General features: G+C 48.8%; 1 protein-coding gene across 2 annotated transcripts in view; it reads right to left on the bottom strand.

The window, feature by feature from the left end:
- CTXN1 (cortexin 1) overlaps positions 1–19,050 on the bottom strand; it is a 107,283-nt gene extending 88,233 nt beyond the window's left edge. Inside the window, exon 1 of one of the 2 annotated variants that reach the window (XM_006025775.3) lies at positions 18,967–19,050. The gene's annotated coding sequence lies outside the window, so the exon portion shown is untranslated. The remainder of the gene's footprint in view (positions 1–18,966) is intronic. The other variant, XM_025206605.1, reaches the window with a different exon arrangement.
- Positions 19,051–19,720: the final 670 nt, after the last annotated feature.

Genomic DNA, 19,720 nt, shown 5'->3' with positions numbered 1-19,720 from the left:
GTCAGACTTGATGATCTATTGAGGTCCCTTCCAACCCTAACATCTATGAATCTATCCTGGCTGTCAACTGAGTGTCATTATCTGGTAGCTGGCTTTACTCATGAAGACTGAAGAGATTAATCTAGCCAGACCCGTCTCCTTTGGAACTTTCCATTGTTCTGTCACAAGGGCATAGAAACAAGTTATCCCCATAATGCATCCTCCTTAAAATACAGCCAGCTCTCCTGGTCTTCTTTTACCATCAGACTTGCTTCCTAGAGGAAGCCACCAACCAGTCCCCCAAGTCTGTTCAAATCTGCTTTTCTCAGGTCCAGTGTCCTTATTCTGCTGATGATGTCCTCCCTTTCTTTACTTGGGATCTTGAACTCTATCATTTTGTGGTCACTGTCATCTAAAGTTACCTTCCACCTTCACTTTCAACTAATCCCTCCTTATTTATGAACAGCAAGTTACAGGACAAAAAAAAAAAAAAGAAAAAAAAGAGCCTTACAGCTGAACACATCTTAGCAAAGGCTAGAAGCCCAATTACAATGAATGGAAAGCCAAATGTCACCTGTATAACCAAGAATCTCTCTCTAGAGGTGTCCAAGTACTTCCCACTGAAAGTGGGCTGTGTGGTTCTGCAGGGTGAAGTAGAACTCTCCTCTGGGAAAGCACAAGCTGCAAAACTGTCAGTTGAAACTACAGAAGAATTATGTATCTACACAGAAGACAATACTTCCCTGTTTCTGGTCATTCACATCAGGACCTCGCTCAGGGAGCTCATGGGCAGGACCCCCTGGGAAGCCAGTCTAAGCGGGAGAAAAGTCCAAGAGAGCTGGCTGTACTTTAAATAAACGTTCCTGACAGTGCAGGAACAAACCATCCTGATGTACAGGAAGACTAGCAAATATGGCAGAAGACCCACTTGGCTTAGCAGGGAACTCTTCAGTAAACTAAATTACAAAAAGAAATCTCATAAGAAGTGGAAACTTGGACAAATAACTAGGGAAGCATATAAGAGCATTGCCCATGCATGCAGGGATGAAGTCAGGAAGGGCAAAGTGCAATTGGAGTTGCAGTTAGTAAGGGAAGTGAAGGGTAACAAGAAGGGTTTCTACAAATATACCAGTAACAAGAGGAGGATCAGGGAAAGTGTGAGTCCTTTACTGAATGGGGAAGGCAACCTAGTGACAGAAGAGGTAGAAAAGGCTGAAGTGCTCAATGCATTTTTTGCTTCGGTCTTCACAAGCAAGGTCAGCTCCCAGATGACTGCACCGGTCAGCACAGTTTGGGGAGGAGGTGAGCAGCCCTCAGTGGTAAAAGAACAGGTTAGGGACTACTTAGAAAAGCTGGATATGTACAAGTCTATTGTGCTGGATGGGATGCACCTGAGGGTGCTGAGGGAGCTGGCTGAAAAATCATGGAGCAGATCTTCAAGAAAACCATTTCTAAGCACTTGGAGGAGAAGGCGATTAGAAACAGTCACCATGGATTCATCATGGGCAACTCATGCCTAACCAACCTGATTGCCATGAGAGACCATATAAAAAAAAAACAAAAACAAAAAAACAACCTTGCTAAAAATCAAGGTAAACCACAACCACTGGTCTCCCTGCATCCTCAGAGCCAGTCACCTCATAGAAGGCATTCTCCCAGGCAAGCTAAGGAAGTATGATCTGGATGAATGGACTGCAAAATGGATAGAAAACTGGCTGGAGCATCAGGCTCAGAGAGTAGTAATCAATGGTTCCATGTCTAGTTGGCAGCCAGTGTCAAGTGGAGTGCCCCAGGGGCCAGTCTTGGGGCCAGTTTTGTTCAATGTCTTCATCAATGACCTGGAAGATGGCAGAGTGCGCCCTCAGCAAGTTTTCAGATGACACCAAGCTGAGGGGAGTAGTAGATCTGCTGAAGAGTAGGGCTAGGATTCAGAGTGACCTAGACAAATTGGAGAATTAGGCCAAAAGGAATTTCATGAGGTTCAACAAGGACAAGTGCAAAGTCCTGCACTTAGGACAGAACAATCCCATGTACCAGTACAGGCTGGGGCCGATTGGCTGGGAAGCAGCTCTGCAGAAGAGGACCTGACAGTTACAGTGGACAATAAACTGAATATGCGCCAGCAGCATGCCCTTGTTGCCAAGAATGCAAACAGCATACTGGGCTGCACTGGTAAGCATGTTGCCAGTAGTCAAGGGAAGTGATTATTCCCTTCTATTCAGCACTGGTGAGGCCACATCTGGAGTACTGTATTCAGTTTTGGGGCCCCCACTACAGAAAGAATGTGGACAAATTCGAGATAATCCAGCAGAGGGTGACAAAAATGGTTAGAGGGCTGGGGAACATGACTTCTGCAGTAAAACTGAGGGAACTGGGTTTATTTAGTCTAGAGAAGGAGACTGAGGGGATTTAATAGCAGCTTTAACCTACCTGAAGGGGGGTTCAAAAGAGGATGGAGTTGGCTGTTCTCAGTGGTGGCAAACAACAGAACAAGAAGCAATGGTCTCAAAGTTGCAGCAAGGGAAGTTTAGGTTAGATATTAGGAAGAATTCTCTCACTAGGAGGGTAGTAAAACACTGGAACAGGTTACGCAGAGAGGTGATGGAAGCTCCATCCTTGAAGTTTTTCAAGACTCAGCTAGACAAAGCTTTGGCTGGGATGATCTAGTTGGGGCTGGTCCTGCTTTGAGCAGGGGGGTAGACTAGATGTGACCTTCTGAGGTCCCTTCAACCCTAGCTTCCTATGATTCTATAACCTTGCTAGCAATTAGACATCTAGTGGGTAAAATACGTTTAAGTCCTAAGCTCTCAGTACTAGAGAGCGGGGTCCAGGGTCTTTTCCCACTGCTAAAGGGCAACAAATTCTCACTCCTATTTTGAAGCCTCCAAAGAGAAACCTTACACAACTGGCGAGAATTCAGCTTCTATGAAAAGGATGTTCTGGGAGAATCCAGAGCTGTGGGTGGACACACAACTGATATCCTTGACCTGAACTCCTGATGAAGGGTACCTGTGGGACTAGTTACAGGAAGTGCCCCCCTAAAATTGCCCCATTCTCCCCCCCCCCCCAAGAGTCTGCTTTATGGGGTTCCTGCTTGAATACTGTTCCAGTGCAATACAAAGCAGCTGTCCCAAACATCCACAATGTGCTAGCAGGGGGCAGGCTTGCTTACATATTTAAGTTGTATAGGTCACATAAATCTGTCCGATCACTAGACAAAAGAAATTCAGCAAGTGCACTGCACCAAGTTCTACCATGGCCAGTTCAGGACCCTGAAAATACCTAGTTTACATTAAAGCATCTGAGAATGCACAATGAGGCTACTAATCTGCCCCCACCCATACCAACATCACATTAGCATAGGCCAATCCACACTAACTTCACAGGATCATATTAACATAGGCACTCCCGATATTATATTTTTCTTTCGTGTTACATTACACGCCACCATTACATCATCCTGTCGACTCTGGCCTTTGCATGTCAGTAAACACAACAATATCCTTACAGGCATGATGCAGTTGTTTAACTGTGATGGACAGAAGAAAAGTGGGGGGCAGTGGTCAGGGAGCGGATGGGGCTCTATTCTCATGGAGGGAGAGGTATGAAAAGCAATCAGGGAACTTCAGTGCACAGAGTAGACACAGCAGTAAGACTGAAGATGAGTTTGCACTGCTGACTAAGAGGGCAGTAGCATGGGGGCTTCAAGTTGCCTGGGGCCAGAGAGCAGGAATTATGGAAACGACAGCGGGCCGTGTGAGAGGACAAATGGAGGAAGTGGAAACAAAGACAACTGCAGAGTAAAGAACAGCTTGCTTTGTGTTTATACAGCATCTAGCACAGCAGGACCCCAAACCTTGACAGAAACTCCAACCATCACAATCCGAAGAACATCTGTGGTCTGGCTGCCTTCATGCACCAAGTGGCAGAGGTGCAACATTGAACTCCTTGATATAAGTGTTACCCATTGTCTTATATACAACATGCAACACCCCTGCCCCCACCCCCCAAAAAATTACCTGTTGGAAGTTGGGGTGCACATTATAAGAAAGGAAATACAGTAATGGCAGTTTCTGCTCCCACCAGGGGAAAGCAAATGTAAAGCTGCAGTGCTTCAGGTGGGGTTTCTTAACTGATGGCTATAGATACTTTTTCCCCAGCAGAGGCCCCTGCTGCAGAAGCAAAAGAAGATCCCCACCTTGATTCTACCTTTCAAAAAACTAAGGTAGAAGTCTTATTTGTTGTATCCAGGAAAACACAGCATTTGGGATCCATGGCTGAGATCTGAGAAGTGCTTACAGAATCTGGGGGTGAAATTCTATTTCTATTTGCACACTTAAATGGCAGTTTTCTAGTGACATACCTGCCCATTTTTGGCCTTCTCTCTGTATTGTGGACATGTAAGCTTGACATGTAGCCATGCTCAGTAGGCTATGTACTGAGTGGGAGCACACATACACATATGTCTGGACATAGGTCCAAAACACAGGAGGGAAAAGGAGCCACCCATTTATTGAGCAGTGTAGGGACTCAGCCAGGTGCCCGGGGCACAAGGACAGCAGCTGCTTTCTATTGCCTGCCCCTGCCCCACTGCCTCCCTCCCCGAAGTTGGTACTCGGGGCCATTGCCCCATTTACCCTGCCCATCTCACACAACTGCATATATTAGTCCCAGTAGTTGAGCAGTTCAGGCACTCACTCAAGTCAAGGCCTCCCCTCAACAAAGAGTTTGAACCATTGGTTCCCCATCTTTCCAGCATAGTGTTCAAATCACAAGTCAAGGCGCTATACAAGACCCTCTCCATCATTCCTGTCGAAGCAGAGTCAGCCCCCTGCATTTACTACTCTATGCTGGAGATCAGCATAGTAAGGATCAGCCTACCCCACTGAAGGCTAGGGGCTAGGCTAGAACCCAGGCACCCCTCCCCTGGAAAGCAGCAGCCATCTCACTGAGCTTCACACCAATCTTCCTCCTGATCCCACATATCCCCTCTTATGGCTGCCAGGGGGCCACCTTCAAAAAAAGCACTGGAGAGGCCTGGATAATGCCCGACCTGTAGTCTGGTAGTTAGAGCACTGTACTGTACTGGTACAGGTTCTAGCTGAGGGGCCCTATGGGACCCAGGTCTCCTGCTTCCTAGGCAAGTGCCCTGGTGTAAGCAGGTTGCTTAGCCTGCTAGTTCTGGCAGGAGAGTTGGCTCCTCTTCATCCACTCCTTCCAACTTGCACACAGCCTTTCGACTGCAAACCAGTAAGCAAATAAGGAAGCAAATAACATCAAACCCTGATGCCCTATTACAGACATTTGGAGAGGAATCCCTTTGGCTCTGGTCCCAGTGCAGCAGTTTTACCCGTCGATGTAGCAGTCTTTTTTTACTGACAGCTAGCTCCTTCTCCCTAAACTGTTCCGTCAGTCTCCCTCTGCTCCCACACTGGGGTTTTTATGCCCCCAGTTAGTCACTCCTTATTAGCAGCTTCCCTACAGCTGCAGTTACTGAACACAACTGGCTGCCCCTTCTTAAAGGGGGCAGACCACTCTGTTACACCTAGCTGTGCATCTACCGGAGCTAAAATATGGGAAGCTCTCCTCCGTCTAACACCAGCAAGTCATGGGTCTCTGGCCGACTGCACTGAGACAGACTTACGGGTACATATCTATCCAGAACGGGTACACCTTTGCAGAGAGTTTGTAGCTAACTACACATGCTCATTCGACACATGTATGCTTACACACATCCACAGTGCCGGGGGAACAGAATTACAACCTGCTTGTAATTGCCAAAAACGCCGTCTACATAACTAGAAAACTGTCATTCAGACAGAGAGCGAGAGAGAAATCTGCCCTTGGTGTCTTAGTCCATTAGACACTGCTGAAAGCTCACTTACAACATGCAATGGATCAGCTCAGATCAGACAGAGCTATGAGATGGACAGATCTGTCAACGTGCCTAGTCTTTCCTTGGAGGGCTTAAGGGATCGTTGCCTAGAATATGCGATTAGGGAAGAACAGGGGGATCCAAGTCCTTAGGGAGCTGCTGCAGTCTGCGAGGTCTCACTCTCAGGAAGCTTTTATATTCAGGCTATCCTGGGCACAGATTCAGGAACTCCTTCCAAAGAACAGCCACTAAGAACAAAGATCCCAGAACTAGACAGTGATCACAATGGTGGGTAGAGACGGGAGGAGCAAGTAAGTGGGGCTCCCCGACAAGGGAGCGATTGGAAGGACAGAGGATGGAGAAGAGCATGTGGGAAGGTCTGGTGAGAGGCAGGACAGTAGACTGTCCAGGGGGAATAGCACTTAGCAATGCAGCTGGAAGACTGGGTGTATGCTGGAATGACTACTCCATGCCTAACTGGTCTATACGGAGGATGATGCCTACCTGGTCTAAACTGAGGATGATGGCAGCTTGTTGAACTATGAGTAACAATGACACCATTGTCTTTCTCCCCAGCTCCCACTGGGTCTTATCTTGGTCTCTCTCATTACACTGCCAGGTCTTTGTGGCAGAGTTGCCATTTCCATCTTTCTTATATGGATGAGGCCTGGTCCCTGATCTTGGTCTCCACCTGCTGCAACAAGCCAAAAGATAAACAGCAATAGTGAATACAGGATCTGGCCTTGTGAGCTTGGGGCAGGAATTAACCACATCCTGAACCTCAGGGCATCCCCTTTCCTCCCTGTCATTCTCAGTGTGCACAGCAGTGCTGGGAGTATAAATCTCAGCTCCTGCTGCCAACGGGGAAATTTATCATGTTCCCTTTGTGTTGCCTTAGCCTAGCAATACATATTTAGTGATCATGAGTCATGGTAACTAAGGCAACCTGACTTTACAGGCCGAGGGCAGAGTGAATAGCAGAGCTACGCTGACAACTCAGTCACTGCTAGAGCTGCTTTGCAGAAAATATGAAAAACACAGAGGGGAAGTCTGTTCTCCTCATGAAGCTAGCAGACTGGACAGCCCTTCCACTGCACTCAGCCCCTACTGCCAGACCGGAGCAAAGAATGAAGCAGGGGTCCTGCAAAAAAATAGCAGCATGAAACCAAATCGCTGCAGGCTGTTTTTCAGTACACATGGCCAGAAAAGAAGTCAAGGCTTCATGTTCTCAGTGGCAGAATTAATTCTTACTGAAACACATCCAAACTTTGCCTTAGGTAAGCAAGACCCGATTTAAAAAAAAAAAAACAACACAAAAAACAAAACATTAAACAGCAGAACGTAAGAAGCAACCCTTAGGGCTTCTTTTATTGCTTTGTTGGCCATTTGTAACAGTTTTTACCTTAACACAACTAAGAAAGCTCTAGATCCTGGACAATGCCAAAACCCATGCTGCGCTAGCCACAGGGGCAATTGCATTCTGCGTTCTACAAGAGGCAGAGGGCCCAGTGAAAGGTTTGGATGATGTGAGGTTCAGAAAAGCTTTCACATGAGTGCCTACGTGCCCCAGGAGGGAGAGGGAAATACATCTATACCTGCCTCTGCGTGTGACAATGCATACACAAACATTGAGCAATAAAAGGTGCACAGTGGAAGTATCTATTTTTTCCTTAAGGGTTTACAGATATTTGGTTGTCGCTACTGGCCCAGTCTCTATTATCCCTTTGGATTTATTTAATTTTAATGCACTGAAGAATTTATATGCTTAAAGCCTCAGCGCTTAAAGATAGGCTGGATAAATCATTAGAGCTGCCATGCCTGGAGAAGACATCCTGGGAAGAGATAGTGGTTGTCGAGGAAAGTGGCAGAGGAATCAGCTGCCAGATTGAACAGGGATTTTTTTATTTTTTTTTTTAATTTGAGGGGTTTTTTGTTTGTTTTTACAGACATCAGTGCTGTTAGGAGGCACACAATTGATTCCAGTTTGTGCTGTTATCATCTCATGTAATTACAGTGCTCAGAAAGCAAAGTGATTTGCACCAGTTGTAGGTTGGTAGGTAAGTAGACAGATAAATTAATTATAGATAAATAAATGGATACTCTGTTTGGCAGGGATGGCCAAGCAAATAAACATCCACTTCAAAACACAGTTTTTGGAATAATTGCCATTTATGAAAAGACTTACAGACTTGCTGCTGAAGAGGAGGCCAGCAGAAGCAGCCCAGTGTAACAAATCCCATTTCCAAAACTGTGCAGATATCACTGAAGATACTGAGGGAGACTAAACTAGCCAGCAGATAGAATACAAACCATTAGACTATGGTAGAGTCAGATGAGATGATCACAATGGTCCCTGTTTGCCTCAGTCTGCAAGTTCGTGAAGCTTGGTAGCTGAGAATGAGCCATATAAATTGCAGCATCTCTATACCACCCCCCACCCACTGTGAAAGCAGCCATGCTTGCCAAATGGAAAAGGGACAAACCTGGTTGAAAAAAGTGAGATCATTTTCTAGCTGCTAAGCTGATCTGGGACACTGAAGAGGAACACGCATAATTGGGAACCTACACAATTTGTGGTTTTTGCGGAAACTGCAAAATCCAGGATTGTCTGCAAGAAAAAAACCCCAACAAAACCATGTAATAAAAATAAAATGCTGACTTGATCCTTGCTGCCAGGAGGAAGGCACCAGCTGGCAGGGTGGCACAAAAGGCAGCTGACATGATGGCAACTGCCCCTTTGTCCCTCCTCCCCACACTGGGACCTCCGTGCCAATCACCACCAAGGAGTGGGGCTGCACAAAGGGCAGTCAGCAATCGAGATGATGGCCACCCCTTCATCCCTCTTCAAATCAGTGCCGAGGGGCAGGGCCGCTGCAAAGTAACCATGGAATTAGAACTATTTACACCACAATCAACCTGCAAAAATTGGTAAATCCCGCCATGACTTAGGTAGACCCCTGCTGCACATAATGAAATAGCTCATATCTCTATTAGGTAGTGCCTACACTGGAGTACCCTACCACAAAGTTACAGTCTAAAAACATGAAAACCCAGGTGCTCAGAGTCAGGCGCTGAAATCCACAGCTAAGCACCTGCATACTTCTTTCCAGAAACACCAAACTCCCTTGATTCCCATTGGCATAGGTCAGAGAGAGCTCTCCCTGCATGAGTGCTGAGGCCCACCATGCACTGCAGAGCATAACCCAATTTGGAAGAGAGTGCAAAAGAGGCTGCTGAGGCACGAGTAACATCATCCAGTTCCCAGAAGGCCCCAAGATGCCAGAGCCATTTAGCACTCCAGACATTACATGACTTTCCCTGTCCTTGTCCTCAGCACCTGATGTTCATTCATTGGATGTTCCATTACAAAAGTCACATGAACTGCATGGGCAGGTATCTAGATTTAACGAGGGACCGAGTTGCGGCAACGTTATGCACTGCCTCACTTTCCAGTGTGTGCACCCATACGTAGAATTCAGAAAGACATCACAAGTCCCTGGTTGCCATAACTGGAATCGAGACCCCTCCAGCACAGTTAGAATAATAGAATCATAGAGAATGAGGGTTGGAAGGGACCTCAGGAGGTCGTCCAGTCCAACCCCTTGCTCCAAGCAGGACTAGTCCCAACTAGATCATTCCAGCAAGGGCCTTGTCAAGACCTTAAAAACCTCCAAGGATGGAGATTCCACAACCTTGCTGGGTAATTTGTTGCCGTGCTTCACCAACCTCCTAGTGAGGTTTTTCCAAGTATCTAACCTAAACTTGAGACCATTGTTACTTATTCTGTCATCTGTCACCACTGAAACAGCGTAGCTCAGGTGCAAGCAAAATACAGCCCACGGGCTGAATCTGGCCCACCAGGCAATTTCATCCACTCTGCAGGCACCCAGCTAATTATACCTCACCCAGCTCATGTGCCTCGCTCCCAACTTCATGAACAGAAAGGCCTGGTCTAGCCAGCATGCAGCTTCCAGGTGGGGCTGCTGCGGCTGCTGAGGGACCTGCTCAGCTTCCCCAGCATCCCTCCCGCTCGCTCCAGGCACCAGGTAGGGAAGCAGTGGGGGCAGATGGGGAGGGGTGCCTTGCCAGAGCAGCACGGACCTCCCAGCAGCAGCACCGAGCTTCCCCACTCGGCCCCGCTTTGCCCTGCCATGCTGGGTCTTGCCCACCGGGCTGCAAAGGCCCCGGGGAGAGGGCAGCAGGGCAGGCAGCCCCAAGTTACACTGGGCAGCATGCACACAACCCACCGCACCTTCCCTTCCCCACTGGCTCTTCGCCAGCTGTGCTGCCCACTCTGCTCCCCACTCGGGCTGCAGCACCTGCTGCTTCCCACAGGTAGCAGCCAATGCTGGGGTGCTGCAGGCCCGGGTCCCTGGTCTTGTAGCCCCAGCAGCTAGGGGCCCCCCTCCGGCAGGGCCAGGGAGGAAGGGGATTGTGGCTTGGGAGTAAGAGGCCTGGACCTGCGTCCTGGCAATCGAAGGGCACAGGGAGAGCTCTGATTTTCCATGATAACCCAAAATCAAATACCAAAACATATAGGTATTTAGAATATATTTTATTATAGTGACTGAGGCACTGGCAGGCTTCTAAATTGCTTTAAAACTGTAAATATAAATCAATAAAACATTGTGTTCAATTGATACCTACACATACACACTGTCTGTCCGTCTCATTTTAATCACTGATTTTGGGGTCAGAGAATTTGCAGGGAAGGCAATTAACAAAAAAAAAAAAAAAAAGAGAGAGAGAGAAAACCAGGATGAGGGGTGCACTGATAAAGATTTTTTTGGCCTATACCATTGGCCAATTATTAACCAGCCATATTGGCCAACACCAATCCGACTGCTAATATGCAGCCTGGCAGCTTGAAGAGCAGCTCTCTGCAGGTAAGTCTGTAGGAGGGAAGGAGCATGGGGCAGATCAAGGCCCCCCCCCCCCCGGAGTGAGTGGGGAGTGGGGCAGAGGCAGGGGCTGCTCAGCCAGGGCTGTGAACGCAACCCCACTGGAAGCGGGGCAGAGCTGCGGGCAGCTCAATCGGGGGGGCACATGGAAGTGGGGGGACTCCCTGCCACTTTACGCACCCCCAGGGGAGGCATGGGGGACACGTTCCCCCCTGGACGTGTGTGCAGGGTGAGGGCAAGCTGCCCACTGCAGGTTCAGGGCTGGGGGCTGCACCAGCCTCTTCCTGGTGTGGCGGGGGGGTGCAGGGGGGAAAAAAAAGTGGGCCAGAGATGTGCTCGTGTCAGGGCAGGCAGTGGCAGCGCTGGGAGGGATGGCTACAGGGTGGGCTACAGCCACCCTGAAATGCCCTATAGCCACCCTTCCCAGCACTGCTGCTGCCTGCCTCAATCCCACTCACCCCAAGTACAGCCCCAAGCCAGCCACCCTGCCAGGAAGAGGCTGACACTGCCCCCGATCCCAAGCAGACAGCTGGTCCTCACCCCATGCACAAATCCAGGGGGCTCATGCCCCCCACACCTCCTCCCGGGGTGTGCGCAACAGCAGGAAGGCGCGCCCCCCTCCCCCACATCCCTGGTGAGCTGCCCGCAGCTCCACTCTCCTCCTGGCAAGTTCACATTCATTGCCCTGGCTGGGCAGCACCTGCCCCTGCCCCACTCCCTCCCTCACCATGGGGGCCTCAATCAGTTGTCCCTCCCCGCTAATCCCCCTTCTGCCCCACGGACTTACCAGCCAGATGCTGCTCTCCAAGCTGCCAGGCTGTATTCCTGGCCACATGCTTGCTGCAGCTGCGCGCATGCACGTGGCATTTACCAGTGACATTAAATCAGCTACACTGGCCAAAAATTGCTGATTGCCAGTAGTGTTAATTTTCCTTTTAATCGGTGCCAATCCGATATGTTGGTGCACTTTGAACCAGGATCTCTGCTAAATCACTAAGATATTGGGCAAAGAGGTGGGAATGTTCACTTTCTCCTCCATTGCTGTGCATAATAGATTAAGGGATTCCTCAAGGGACTTCAGCAAGAAGCACCTCTTTTTTTTTTTTTTTGAGTCCCCAAAAGCTTCAGATAGGATTTAAAATGCTAATATGAAAATCTCCTGCAAATGGAAAACACATACTGAGCATTAGGGCTGTGCGAAGTTTCGCTGGGTGTTTTGTTTCGAAGCCGTTTTGACGCATTTCGAGCTCAAAACAGCAAAATCAAAATGAAACAAAAGGCTTCAGAACAACTTAAAAATGAAACAAGGGCACTTGAAATGTTTCGAGTTTCAAAGCCGGGCTTATTTGGCTTCAGAGCGGTCCCAGGCAGCAGCAGCCTCCTCTCATCCAGCAAGCAGATCCAGAGGCGCACACCCCCGGGAGGAGTCCAACATAGCCCCATAGCCCTCCTAGGGGTGCGGGCCCCCAGATCTGTGTGCTGGATGAGAGGAGGCTGCCGCTGCCGCCTAGAACCAGCAGCAGCAGCAATCTTCCCTGGCGCTGGGTCACGAAGCTGCTGTTGCCAGCAAGTGTCACCAGTTTTGATCTGAGCAGTTTGAGGTGCAGTTTCCCAGAAATCTCTACACTTATCTCCTTGAAATTTGGCAGGCTTCATGCCCTCAGAAGGGGCTATCACCCCTGCAATTTTCATCTGGATCAGGCAAGAAATGATCAAGTGTTAAGCATTTTCATGATTCCCCATTATAGCCTATGGGCGAAATGTTGAAACAGCAAAACAGTTTCGACAAAATGAAACGGAACAGTGCTTTGAAACAAAACAACTAGATGAAACACTGTCCCTTCAAAACGGTGAAATGAAAGTCTAAATGAAACAGTGCTGTTTTACACAGCCCTACAGAGCATGTCCGATAGCTAGATCGCTGCTACTGCTGTTGCAGCCTGGCCAATGGACCTCCGGGGAACTGTTCAACTGAACATTCCCCCATGTCGGGGTAAACATTGGTTTAACCTGCCCCAAAAAAGGAGCAAGAGAGTACAGCCTTAGACAGGCCCAGACTCTCATCCAAAGCATCTCCAACTCAACCACAAAGTCAGTGCACAGAAAAGAAAAAAAAAAAAAAAAATTAGAAAGGAGCAACAAATCTAAGGTGGGTTCTTTTGCTCCCCTGGGGAGCGGCTCATGCCAGCTCACAGAGACTGCTGGGAGTCCTATACATTTGGGGCAGAATTCAATTTCCCTTTACCTGCCCAAATGGCAGTTCCCCAGCTGCACAAGTGACATTTTTAGCACTTACTTCAGTCTGGAATTCTACTGCCCACGCAGTATATGCACATCAGTATCCACACCACTACTGAACATGCTCAGCGTTGACCAGGCAAGTACACAACTATGTGCATACATACATCACAGAACTCTACCTAGCAAAAAACTAGGACTAGGACTGTTCGCAGCCCCATTTTGAAGTTGCCTCCCCAGGTAGGGAAGACAAGACAACATGGAGCCAGGAGGAAGATAGGAGTGTGGCTCAGTGAGATGGATGCTGTGCTAGAGAAGCATCAGCCCTAGGTTTTAATCTGGACTCTTGCTATCACTGGTCCAGAAAATGCTCTCTACCCTTTTTATCCAATGAATATTAAATTTAGAGCTGAGCCACTGCACCTTATAAGTACTGAAGAGAGGCTTAACTAATGACTTGGCTGTAGCTTGGTGGTTAGAGCCCTGGGCTGAAGTCAGACAAAAACAGGTTGAAACCCACTTTGGGCGAATCTGGGTCTCCTGCTTTCTAGGCGAGTACCCGAGCCATTCAGCTATTGGGGTTAAAGCATAGAAAGGCTTTTGCCCCCTACCTCCTCAGGTAAGTGCATACCTAGCCAGTATATCAGGTACTGTAGATGCTCAGTAGTTGTGTGGATGCTTACGCCTACAAACTAACAGAAACACAAACTAGGGAGATGGGAAGTGAAATATAAAATTCTACCCTTAGCACTTTTTCGGGGGGAAAAACAAAAACAAAAAAAAACAACAACACAGCTCTAGAGTCAGGTGATCACCCGAGAACCTCAGCTTCTATTTCTACAGCTAGTTGTCATAGAGCTGAAAACAGGACCCTACATCAGGTGCAAGCAATTATCTCAGGCAGAGGTTAACAAGTTTTGGGGAGCTGTTAGGAGTTGGCCTGCCCCCTGGTTGCCACATTGGGACCAGAAGTCCTGCCCCATAACCTCTGACCTTTGCCACTGAAAGTCCCTCACCTTGCTGCCCCTCCCCCCCCTCCAAATACTCCTTTTGGGAGGAGGAGTTGCCATCTTAAAACCAGAAAAAAACCCAAAAATAAGATTAGGTGTTTGACGTCTAGTGTATTTTATTACAAAAATAGTTGGCATGACTTGTGAGATTGTGTATTGTATATAGAAAGGATTGCATAATAACTCAAAACTAAAAGTGTCACTCATATTATGTGTGGGGGGGGTTGTGAAAGAGTATGGCTGTGTAGGGGGGCATAGGGTATGTTGAGGTGTATGTATATGTTGGTGGGGGTTGTGAGGGCAGGGCGTGGGTGTGTGGGGTGTGACAGTGGGGGGGTCTAGGGCCCCCACACACACTCCCCCCAGGGTGTGCAGTCCCCACAGCCTGGCAGCAGCAGCAGGCGGGGAGGTCAGGGTGCTCATGCCCGGCACAGGAGCCTGGCAGTGTTCAGCTGCGGCCAGTGCTGCATGGGTAGAGGGAGTGGAGCCTGCTCCAACTGGGGCTCTGCACTGGGCGCCTGCAGCTCCAGCACTCGCAGTGGGGGAAGCCCCGCACTGAAGCCTGCTGCCTCCCCTGCTCCCTGCTGCGCAGGTTCCCGCACTCTGCCCAGAATGGAAGGAGCCCCAGCCATATTTTGCCCAACCCTGTCCTATATACTGCAACACAAGAAGGAAAGTAAAGAGAAACAAATCTCAGTATTTCCTGTTTCTAAAAAACCAAAGATGGGGCTCATGACAATGGGCCAGAGATGTACCAGCCCCGCTCCCCCTTTCTTTGTGCTCAGAGCTCCCAGCACATTGTCAGTATTAAGGATACTTGTTTGCTGTGTTAATGTCACATGCACAGAGAGGTGGCTCTCTGCAGGACTGAACAGAATAACAATGGGCTCCTGCTTGCAAGCAATTTCCTGAATAACTGTCACATGTGTGAACTCCTGAAACCATCCAGCACTCACCAAGGAAGGTGGCTAAGACTGGTCCCAGGCACTTGTTTACAGCAACTGTTCACATCTTCTCCCAACCCTGCTGACCTGAGCTCTTCCCGCCTGCAAGGCAGCCTCAGAGCAAGGTTCCCAACATCCCACCCTTATAGCTTCACAGAAGTTTAGGGCTGGAAGGGACCTTGTGAGATCATCAGGTCCAGCCCCCCTGCTCTGAGCAGGGAAGACTGCTGGGGTCAGATAACCCCAGCAAGGTATGCGTCCAGTCTCCTTTTGAAGATCTCCAGGGTAGCTGCCTGCACCACCCCCACTTGGAGTTTATTCCAGAGTCTGGTTACACAAACCATGAAGAAGTTTTTCCTTATATCCATGGGGCTCAGCTTTGTGCATGCCTGAGCACAAGTCTGGAATTGGGGCCCGCTTCGGAGTGCCAGACCTTTGAGCAAAGTGTCCAGAAACAGCTCAACAGGATTTGTGCCCCCTGTTTGTTTGAATTCTGTGAGTGCAGAAGGGGAAGAGAGGATGAGAAAGTGAGTAAGCAACAGTAAATGGGCCAAGCCAGGAGCGTCAAAAACTCACCCAGTGCTGGATCCAGACCATGGGGCTCTTCCTAGGCCAGACCCATAGGTCCACCAGCAGCTGACAGGTCCAAGAGCAGCAGCAAGGGGTCTAAAGGGAGTGGCAGGGATCATAAAGGTATAGGGTGTGCAAGCACTGGATCTGCATAGCCCTTGCTTGTCCCCACCCTCCACACTAATCACCAAGTCCATTGGGGCCACAAAAGGACTCCACAGGCTGCATCTTTGACACCCCTGCTTCAAACCGTTTAGGTGTTCAACTAGTCTGAATTTCAATGGGAGATTGGGACCTAAGTGCCTAGGAAGATGTGGCATTTGGCAGTTGAGCCCAGTGTAGGCAGGTTGCTGCCCAATCCCCACTAAAGGTCAACTGGCCATTTCCCCAGTCTCCTTTTAGGATTAGGCAGGGTCTTTGTCCCCAAATCACATGGCTCCTTCTTCTGAAACACTTATGGCAGACAGACTAATCTGGCAAGGGGAGGGCAGACATAAGCCCTAATTCCAGGTTGAAGTCACTGTGACAAAATGTCATTGTACTTAAAAATATCAAAACCTATTATTTAGATTGCAAACAAGATTATGCAAAATGTACCAGAAATGTGTCTGCTCCAGAGCCACAGATAAAGACTATAAGGGAGCGTAGCTCTTGAGCATCCTAGACTGCTATATCTCAGCCTGACTGCTGGTAAACCCACAGCACTATGCCTCTGTGCCAACAGAGAGGATGTCAAACTAACACCCTGTACTCTCTATGACCAACGTAAACAGCCCTGTTGGAAGAATGCCCTGTGCTCTGTCTGCCCAACAAAGGCAGGGTCAGATGAATGCCAGCTTTCCCGAGAGCAGAGTGCAGCCTACAGCTGACTACCAGATTAAGCAAGTGTAATTAATATTCATATCCAAATATTTACCTGATGTCAGACATAAGGCCTATAGGCCAGACCTGGCCCATGGAGGTGGGTTATTAGGCTGTGCGAGTACAGTAAAGCACTCAAGGGGTTAATACAACAGTATGGCAGCCCTCCCTCACCCTTCCGTACCCCCAAATTTCCCATTTATCATTATTTGGCATGCAAACTGGCAGCATTAAACTCTGCATGCTGGCTGCACAAACAGTGTCTGGCAGTCAGAGCAAGAATCCCCACAGTCCAGATCCACAGGTGGGTCATCCAACCTGCCAGAAGTCCAGATCTGGCTCATCAACTTATCTGAGCTTTTACACCAGGGATGTCAAGATATGAAGCTAAGATTCCAGTTTTAAAAGCAAGATCTTTTACCACTTAAGTGGCCATGCCCATTGGCACAGAGACAGACTCCTCCATTGCTCTCCACATACAATTTAGCCACAGAGAACAACACAGAACCAAGTGTGTTGGTGGGTTACTGAAGCCTACCACTTAGGCTGCTTCTTCCAAACAGCTTCCTCAAGGTGCCCTGCCCTTTCAAGTAGCGGTTAATCTGCAAAGTCATTAAACCGTTTCAATACCTGATTTTTTTGTTTGTTTGTTTTTTTAGGTGCTCTTCCACCTAGTGTGATCCTCAGCCCTGAGTTAGGCACTCGGTGGACTCCTGGGAATAGTTAACTATCAAAGAACAGGATTTACAGAGCAGTCAATAGAGCAGGAAGACGACTCAGCTAGCCAGACATCAAGAAGAAGGGTGGGGTCTAAGCCTCATGCCATAAAACCAGGGTTTTCAACCCTTTTTAATAAGTGCACCCCCAGGGCCAGACATGGAGCTAGGGGGGTGCAGAGTGGCAGCAGCGCGGCATCTGTGCAGCCCTGCTCTCACCCCACCACAGCCCTACTCCAGAGGCAGCAGCATGGGGTTGTGGTGCTCCATCCCCTCCTGCCCCTGCATCCCCCTGGGACCTTTGCAAAGTACCCCCAGGGGTATGCGTACCCCCAGTTGACAACACCTGCCATAAAAGTATTTAGGGGCCTAACTCTGGACCTGAGGGAAGAGGCCAGCTCTGCTCAATCTGCAGCCATGGATCTTCCTCTGGACTTGGGCACCCAAGTCAAGCTAGCCCTTTGCCACTCAGAGAAAGCCCAGACCACCATACTCAATAGTCAGTGCACTGTACCCAGCAGCTCAGGCACTCACCAGGGAAGTCTGCTTTTAAACTTCTACTCTGGGGCATGGACTGGACCCCAGAATTGGCTACATCCCAAAAGAGTGTCTTAATCATCTGATTACTGGGACTTTTGGGGATGTGACTTTCTGGATCTTGCTTGCTGAAGCTGATCCAGGTGCATAAATAGTCGCGCGAGGAGAGACACAGGCACAAGAGGTTGGCATCGCACTCCCTGGTGACATGGACAAAAAAAAATCAGGATGGAGCACCCCTGTTCCAATGAATGGTTCATTATTTATTGGAGGAAGTGGAAGAACAAACTGAAAGAGAGGTTAGTAACTCAACGAGACAAGTTAAGGGAACAAAGCAGCACAGGAAATGGCAAGCTGATAAGAAACTTCTGCACTGGTGATAGGAGGGAAAGGAGCAACGGATGGGAATAGGGATCATGGCAAACTCAGTTGATCCCTTTAATTAGCGAGGCCTTGTGCAAGGGAGAGGAAGAAAGAATGCAAGGCAAGTTTGAAGAGGGAGACAAAAAGTAGCCCCTAGTACTCCTATCACACCAATGACAGCAGCAACAAGCCCTAAGAGGACAAAGCAAAGGTTGGGGAGAGGGAGACAGGGCAAGGGTCCAGTACAGGACAAAGAAAACAAGCAGTGCAGCCAGTAAGCAGCTCATCAATGCAAGCAAAGGCTGAACAAGGAGCCAGAGCTGAGCAAAGCACTTACAGTCAGCATCAATCAAATGCCAATCAGTTAAGAAGAAAAAAAGGAACTGACCAAAGTAGCTCAAACAGACAGCAGTCAGCACATGGCACGAGGAGCTAGCAAGCCAGGTAAGCCAGTGAGGTAGGGCAGAAGTAACTCCCTGGTAGAAGGGGTGGAGGTTGACAAGCAGGCACTGGGCAAGTCAGGACCAAAACCTTTGGACTTTCCAGAGCAAGCCTGCACAACAGCTTACTGTTAGCTGCAGTATCCTATCAGGAAGCCCAGTATCCGGTCAGGAAGCAGCACCGCTGTCTGAACCATCAGGCCATGTTGGGATGCAGGAAGAAGGCAGGAGAGCCAAGCTTAAGAGCTGCAGAGGAGAGCCTGGGATGATAAGAGGGTTCAAGGCAAAGGAGGCTGCCAGGCAGTGTTGAACAACAGACTGAGGGACCAGCACCTTATTAAATCAGAGCCCTGGAACTGACAAGCCTCAAGCATCTCACAGAAGGTAGGGCAGCCAAACAGAGGCAGCTGGGAACAGCTTGCTTAGGAGGTGCCGACACTGATCCTGCCAAGGGCCCCCGGGTCATGGTCAGTGAGGGAGCGCTGTCACTTCAGAGCACCCTACAGTGTTTCTGCCGAGTCCTTTAGCTTACCCCATCAACCTCCTGGCCGTGAATGCGAGCACAGCACAGAACTGTGCCCCTGAGGTTACAGCAACGGCCTGAATTCTGATCCTGCAAGACAACAAGGATGTGTGTTACTTACTGCACACCCCCAACTACATCAAGGGCAGAGCAGAGGTGGAAAGGAGAAGTGAGCTTTCATTTAGGCTCAATCCAGAGTATGAGTCCAGCCTCTCACACTCCAGCTCATAGGAAGCTAGGGCAGCCCCTTCTGACCCACAGCCCTTTGGCTATAGAAGCCAATGGCTGGAGCTGGGACTCCATTTAAACAGAAAGTTAGCTGTGAATAGTTTTTGATTTTAATATTTTTCAGATGAGTTTGAAGGTGGTGGAAAGACTCCAAGTACCAGAAGGTATTTCAGAGCCATGAATCAGACAGTGCTGACTGCTCAGGTTACCCCAGTCAGCTTCTTCAGATCCACTGGCACAACCCTGCTGCTAAGTCTCTCTTGCTTCCTAGCAAATCCTGGAAGTGGGAGGACACCCGTCACTGTTCCAGAGCTTCCAACATTTGCCTACCAACATTGATGTCAGGGCTGATCTGGGTAGCAAGTGACCCGCTCATTTAGATCTGAATAATCCTTGCTGGAAGCAATAATTTCTTAATCACTAGAGAATATTCTTGATGCTATGAATCCCTATTTAAAATCTCTGGGTCTGTCTTGTGAATCATGCTTAACAGTGCTAATATGAAGTGCCGGGGCACCCTGGTTGAGAATCACTG

This window comes from Alligator sinensis, unplaced genomic scaffold (assembly GCF_000455745.1).
Source record: "Alligator sinensis unplaced genomic scaffold, ASM45574v1 scaffold103_2, whole genome shotgun sequence".
Classification (NCBI taxonomy): domain Eukaryota; kingdom Metazoa; phylum Chordata; order Crocodylia; family Alligatoridae; genus Alligator; species Alligator sinensis.
The sequence above is the reverse complement of the archived record's forward strand: the minus strand, read 5'-3'. Positions and strand labels throughout refer to the sequence as shown.